Below are 7,159 nucleotides of genomic sequence, written 5' to 3'. Positions count from 1 at the left end.
CTTTCTGCAGGAGATTGCAGAAATCAGTTTCCTTATCTTTATTTAAAAACCCTCCTACCCATTTGTAAATAAACTGGTTCCTTACTTTGAGCTGGTGTCACCCTCCTCCTGCCGCCCCGCCCCAGGCCCAGGGCTCTGAGTCTTTCCAACAGACCTGCCGCAGGCCCCTTTACACGCAGACCACATGGAATCATGACTTCTTCCCCTTCCACAGCAGTGTGCCCAGTGACACAGAGCACCCCCATCCCCACACCTCCAGGCAGGGGCCCCTGGCTTCCAGCCTGAGTGCAGGGCTGCAGGGTCCTCCTAGTACACCTCACCCCGACACTCACAGGTCAACCTCAAATGCATCCAACACGGAGAGTCCAGCAGAGTTGCTGTCTCGTGCTCCCCCCCCCGCCCCCCCCCCCCCCCCCCAATTATTCTCACCTTCCTCCGGAGGTTCCAGTTCCCTGGTTTGGACACACCAGGTAAAGGGGCAGACTCGCAGAGGCTTCAAGCTCCAGACCTTCACATACTGCATCCCTGTAAATCAGACGCAGCCTGACTGGGGGCAAACTACAGGCAAATGGAAACAACCAGGCACTGGGAGAGGGGGTTGGAAGACTCCGCTGTCTCTGAGCTGTTACCTGCATACACGCCTTTTTCTATGGGGGGGGGGGGGGGGCATATAATGTCCTGCCCATATTAGGCCACTTTTGACTAAAAGGAAGAGCTATTTATAATGATGTCCACTCCTGTCTATTTTTAACGTATTATTTTGCACAACTGTGGACTCTGGTGATACGGGGTTCCCAGGAAGTTGGCCAGAGAGGACACAGCAGGACCAGCGTTTGAGAAGGTCAAGCAGTGGTCCTACCTCCTGGCACCTATCATCCCATTGCTGACAGGCCTGCCGAGGACTCTGTGACTGCTCACCAGAGCCCCTTAATCAGGTCTTCCTCCATTAAGACATTAAGACACCTGTGTTCATGTTGGTCTCAAGAGCAGACCTAGGCAGCTCTACTAGTGGGGGTAAAGAGGCCCAGCCCTCCTCTGCTCAGTGGCCACAGTATTGCTTTATAACTCGGATTAGGAGACCTGGTTCCAACCCTGGCTGTGTCCCCAGTTTTATTTTTTTTAACGTATTTTTATTGATTTTAGAGATCAAGGATGAGAGACAATCATCGATTGGCTTCCTCCTGCACATGGGGATCAAGCCCAACACCCAGGCACAAGCCCTTGACTGGAATCAAATCTGGGTCGCTTCAGTCTGCAGGCCGATGTTCTCTCAACTGAGCCGAACCTGCTAGGGCTGTGTCCCCAATTTTAAATGAAAATTGAGTCAGCACATGCTTCCCCCCTCCTTGGGTCTCCATGTCTTCAACCGTCAAATGAAAAGTCTAATAGCCTCCCTGCTCAGCTCATAGAATTCTGCTTTTGAATTCTGCTTCAGAATTCTAGTTTGCAGTCCAGGAAGTCTATGCAGGCTTACTCTCAGCCATGGCCTGTGTTAGGGACCCACGTATGAGCAAGATTCAGTCTCTGCCACCCAAGGGCTCAGGCTAGTCCCAGAGAAAATCAAGAAGTGCTGAATCTCATTATGTAATCATGGGGCAATTAGAACGTTAAGGCGTCTGGGGAACAGAGGGACAGAAACAACTTTACTAGGACTTCAGAGCATTTTCCCAGAAAAATGTTATTTTTTTTTTTTATCTTGAATTAAAACAGATATCTATTGAAACCTTCTGTGTCCAAGGGTATACGGTTGCGTACCGAGACATACTCTGGGTATAGAAATACAGTGCTTTTAAAAATATATTTGTCTTCGTGGATCTTGGAAAAATTCTATGAGTCATAACCTAAGATGAATAAGAGATTGTCACTGGCATTTCAGGCAGAGGGAAGGAATGTGCAGAAGCGAAGTGGTGGGATGTTCCAGAATTTCTAGTAACTCACAATGTCCCCAGCACTGGCCACTGGGAACAGCAGCAGACATGTGCTGGCAGAGTGCATTGGGATGAGAATGGGGAGGGCTTGGTAGGTCAGCGAGAGACCAGGGTCTTAGGAGGAGAGGAGAAACAGAGTCAAGGTTGATGTGAAATCGGGAAGTGACATTGTTGGAATGAGGTTTTAGAAAGGTCACACGGGGAGGTCATCTGCAATAAACACCAGCTGGCGTCCAAGGAAAAGGAGAGAGCACGGGAGCCGGAGAGATGAAGAACATTGGAAATGGTTAGTGATGTGCAGCTGATGCTATGGATGATGGATTGTGTATGTGTTACTACTGCTGAGATGATACGGGGGCCACTGACCGGCCCATCCTCAGCTATTGCAGTGCAGGATACGTGAGACACTGTATGCCACGGGCCTCAATCTTTATGTGATTGACAGTAAATTTCAGGTTGAAAGTAAAACGACCATGTAGTAGGACAATCTGGGGGGTGGTCTTTATTTGTTGACTTTTTACCTATATGACCTTAGATTAACTTAGAGTATCTTAATTATAAAGTGGAATTATAATCTAAATTTTACCTAACGTAAAAATTATGGAAGATGTGTGTAAAGCAGATGTGTATAAAGCACAATATCTTACACATTGTAAATAGATATTATAATCATTATTATTATTATTATTACCTAGAGGCCTGGTGCATGGAATTCATACCCTAGGGGGGGAGGTGTCCCTTAGCCCAGCCTGCACCTTCTCCAATCTGGGACCCTCAGGGGATGTCTGACTGCTGGTTTAGGCCCAATCCCCAGTCAGGCCTAAACTGGCAGTCAGACATCCCTCTCATAATCCGGATCTGCTGGCCCCCAACCACTCTCCTTCCTGCCGGCCTGATCACCTCCTAACCACTCCCCTGCCAGCCTGATCAATGCCTATTTGTTCCCCTGCCAGCTTGATTGCCCTCCTCTGCCAGCCCGGTCACACCTAACTGCCCTTCCCTGGAGGCCTTGTCCCTCCAAACTGCCCTCCCCAGCTGGCCTGGTCTCCCACAACTACCCTCTTCTCCTGGCCATCTTTGACCACATGGGGGCGGCCATCTTGTGTGAGGGCATGAGGGTCAATTTGCATATCACCTCTTTATTATATAGAATTGTTATTATTGGAATACATCCACAGAAAACAATCCAACATTTAATAAAAATAAAAATAATAGCTGAAACCTGTCTGGCTCAGTGGATAGAGTGTCAGCCTGCTGAAAGGTCCCAGGTTTAATTCCAGTCAAGGACATGTACTTTGGTTGCGGGCACATCCCAGTAGGAGGTGTGCAGGAGGCAGCTGATCGGTGTTTCTCTCTCATTGATGTTTCTAACTCTTTATCCCTCTCCCTTCCTTTCTGTAAAAAACAAATAAGACATATTTCTTTTAAAAAATATGAATGATAGATAAGATGCTACATCATCAATCAAATATGTGGGAATTGTTGAACATAGTGTTGTAGAAATGGTTAAATGTAATAAGCTTTTATAATAAAATATGTGCTAATTAAAACTAGAATGATATAATTACAGGGAAACATTTAAACCAGTCTGCTCTGTATGACAGTCAAATCCAGTTGCCTGCTGTGAATGCTCTCAGATCATTCTCTATCTTGAAATACAGTTAGCTGCTCCTTCACTCACTTCATTGCTCATTAGTTCATTAATTCAGCAAACATACAGTGGGTGCCTGCCTATGGTGAAGCCCTAAGCTAAGCACCGTTTGTGAATCCAATAAAAGGTTTTTGAGAATGACTTCTAAGACCACCATATCACTTTAAGGCTGAGGTGTGCACCACGAGGGATGCCATTCACCTTTCTTAACTCTCACAGAAAGCCGTTCCTCGGCTCAGAAACCCGTGACAAACTTTCAGGACAACCTGTACAGAATGCCACCTCCTGGTGACGCACTTGCTGTGGACTGCACAGCTCTCATTCCCAGGGAGGTGTCTGGGAAGGACCCCTGGAGCTGGGCAGACCACATCCTTCTTGGCCATACACGGAACCTTGAGCATAGACACCCTGGACTGAGGTCAAGAACTACCCAATGATTTCATCTCTCACTCTTCCTGGTCACACGCCCGGCAGCCACTTTCATCCTGTGGACTTCAGTGCCCACCTCTCCCTCCATGGACACCGCCCGTAACCCTGATACCTTTCTCATTTCTGAAACAGCTGGTGTTCAGAAAGCCATTGTTTATCTACAAGGTGATTCCTAGAACCGCCCACTCCAAGGTTCTTGTTTGCTTGTTTGCTTCGCCATGGCTGGGTCAGGATGTGTTTCTCTCTTTGGGTAAATGTCCCACAGGGACAAGTCCAGGATATAAATACAGAAGTGCCATGTGAGAACCATTTTTCTCGGGCTCTGGTTTTGCCTCTTTACTTTCTGCCATAGAAACAGAGCTGTGGAGTGCTTGCTGATAAAGAACGGAATCCAGGGGAAATCTTGTCTGTGCTCTTAAATCCAAGGAGGGTGGGAACCCCGAGTATGGGCATCTCCTGGGGATTATAAATTGTCCACCATCCGGTTACATACTGCTGCACACCTAACAGAAAAAAGTAAAAAACGGTCACAGGAACCTGCAAGCCCGGGGAGTGCTACAAATCTACATATCACTGGAAGAATAGGTTCCGTTTGAAAGGTGGTGTGGGAAAGCTAGTGTGAGTTTTCATATCTGGTACAGAAAGGCCTGGAGGGAGAAGGCAGCCCGGGATCCAGATCCTACACCCTTCTGTTCCTCAGACCTCAGGGCCTTGAACGGCACTTAACTCCCCTGTCCAATGTGGAATGGAAATACTAGCTCTGTCCTTACAAAGGGAATGGGCTCCATGGAATGATCCCTTCCATCCCCCTCCGGCTTATAAAACCCACCTTCCAGGATGGGAAAATGAGCGTGTCACCGGTAGACCAGTGTCTGAACAATGACACATGGAGCTTTCATTCCATGTGGGCTCCACTTAGGACCAATTAGGACCATGGCCTCGGAGGGCCCTCCTTGCTCAGATGAAGGTTTATAAGAATTACTAAGTGCACCAGGCTTGCCAGTTCGAAGGCACTCTCATGCATTTTGTCATATATATATATATATATATATATATATATATATATATATATATATTTCATGCACCTGAAATACATACATATATATATATATATATATATATATATATATATATATATATATATATATATATAATTTCTCTTATCATGGCTTACTTGGGCCATAAGCACCAAGATCTCTTGCACACATGAAGTGAACACAGTATATATATGCCTAAAACTTGCTTGGAAATTCTACAGAAGAAAAATAATCTTTCCAGCTAGGACATGGAGAAAGGAAAATGTTTGAACTGACCTTGAAGTCTGAGCAGAATATCAGCAAGTCAAGATACAAAGGTGTTTTAAGAGAAGCACTTGAGAGTGCCAAGTCCTGAAGGCATGAAGGCACAGTCCTGATGGCATAAGAAACAGCAGTCAGTTAACCTGAGCTGAAAGCAGAAGCTGAAAGGATGGGAGACAAGATTGTTGTCGGACCATGGGGGTGGGGGAGTGGAAAGCTGAGCTAAAATGCTAGACTTTACTTCTTTGGTCAGATGTTCCCATGGCCATTGAAAGACCTTTATTGTCCAGAAATCTCATGTTGTTGTAGAATATGCACTAGACTAGGAGCTGAGCTAGTTGTATTTTTTCCTTTAAAAAAAATATATATACACTTGTATTAGTCATCTAGTGCTATGTAACAACCCCCAAGCTTCTATTACTAAGATCACTCATACACTCATTGGCAGGATTCAGGTCCTTCACTGCTGTTGGACTGAGGGTCTCATTTTCTCTCTGGGTGTTGACTGGAAGCCTCCCTCAGTTCCTAGCCACATGGGCCTCTCCACAGGGCAGCTCACAGCATGACAGTTTGTGTCATTAAAGCAAACATGTGAGAAGAGTCAGAGAGAGAGAGAGAGAGAGAGAGAGAGAGAGAGAGAGAGAGAACGAGCCAAAGGGAAGTCAGTCTTTTGTAGCCTAATCTTGGGAGTGACATTCCTCCCCAACACTTTGCCATACTCTCTCTGCTCATTAGAAGGAAGCCACCAGTTCACCCCAAACACAAAAGGAGAGGATTACACAGGAAGTGAATCTCAAGGGGCAGGGTTCGTTGGGAGGTTGTCTCCCTTGGCACTCTCTGGAGAGGCATATGGATCTTGGGGTGGAGATTATTATGTTTGACAGGAAGAAATGGAAGCTAACAGCCATCAACCTCTGCTGAGCAAGTCATATCCCTTTGATGCTCTTCAAGGGTCTTCCCTCTGGATGCTATCTCATGGGTAGGCAATGCACTATCTCAATCTCTCTGCACCCAACATCTTGCTCTACCTCAAGACACCCATAACTTTCCTGGGTTTTAAGAATGAGCAGCCCTAACTGGTTTGACTCAATGGATAGAGCATTGGTCTGTGAATTGAAGGGTCCAGGGTTCGATTCCAGTAAAGGGCACATGCCCGGATTGTGGACTTGAACCCTAGTAGGGGGCATGCAGGAGGTAGCCAATCAATGATTCTCTCTCATCGTTGATGTTTCTATCTCTTTCTCCTTCTCCCTTCCTCTCTGAAACCAATAAAAAATTAAAAAAAAAAAAAAAGAATGGGCAGAGAATTCCTCAATCTGAAGGCATAAAGGCCTATAATACCTAGGACCCATTTTATTTTCCTCTGTACCCACCATGCTAGGGTGGCAAGGAGCACATGGTGGTTGTTAATTTTGTTTTCTGGATAAATGAATCTCTGAGTGGCATTCTCTTAGCCCGGTGTTGTGGAAAGAGCCTGGACTCTGGGATGGGGCAGAGACACCAGGGATTGACCCAAATCTGACTGTGCCTTTGCATGCCTGTGCCCAACCAGGACCCTCAGGCAGTGCTTGAGTGAAGGGGCTGCATCTTGTCATCCAGTCTTCAAGGGGCTCCTGGATGTTTCTAAATGATTACTTTTAAATCCATATTTCACAGCTAAAATGATTCCATTGCGTTCTGAAAAATCTTCTTAATTGAATGTTCTCTTTGTCAACCCAATAAACTGTTAGTTTTGCAGTAAGATTCCCCTGGCACCTTTCCTGGGAAGTTTAGTGTGAGAAATTAACTCAACAAACAACAAATATAGTAAAAACTGTCTGTCAATTAGCTCAGTTCTGTTGATGGATCACCTG

Source organism: Pipistrellus hanaki (assembly GCF_964339955.1).
Source record: "Pipistrellus hanaki genome assembly, chromosome: 12".
Taxonomy (NCBI): domain Eukaryota; kingdom Metazoa; phylum Chordata; class Mammalia; order Chiroptera; family Vespertilionidae; genus Pipistrellus; species Pipistrellus hanaki.
Note: the sequence above shows the minus strand (reverse complement) of the source record.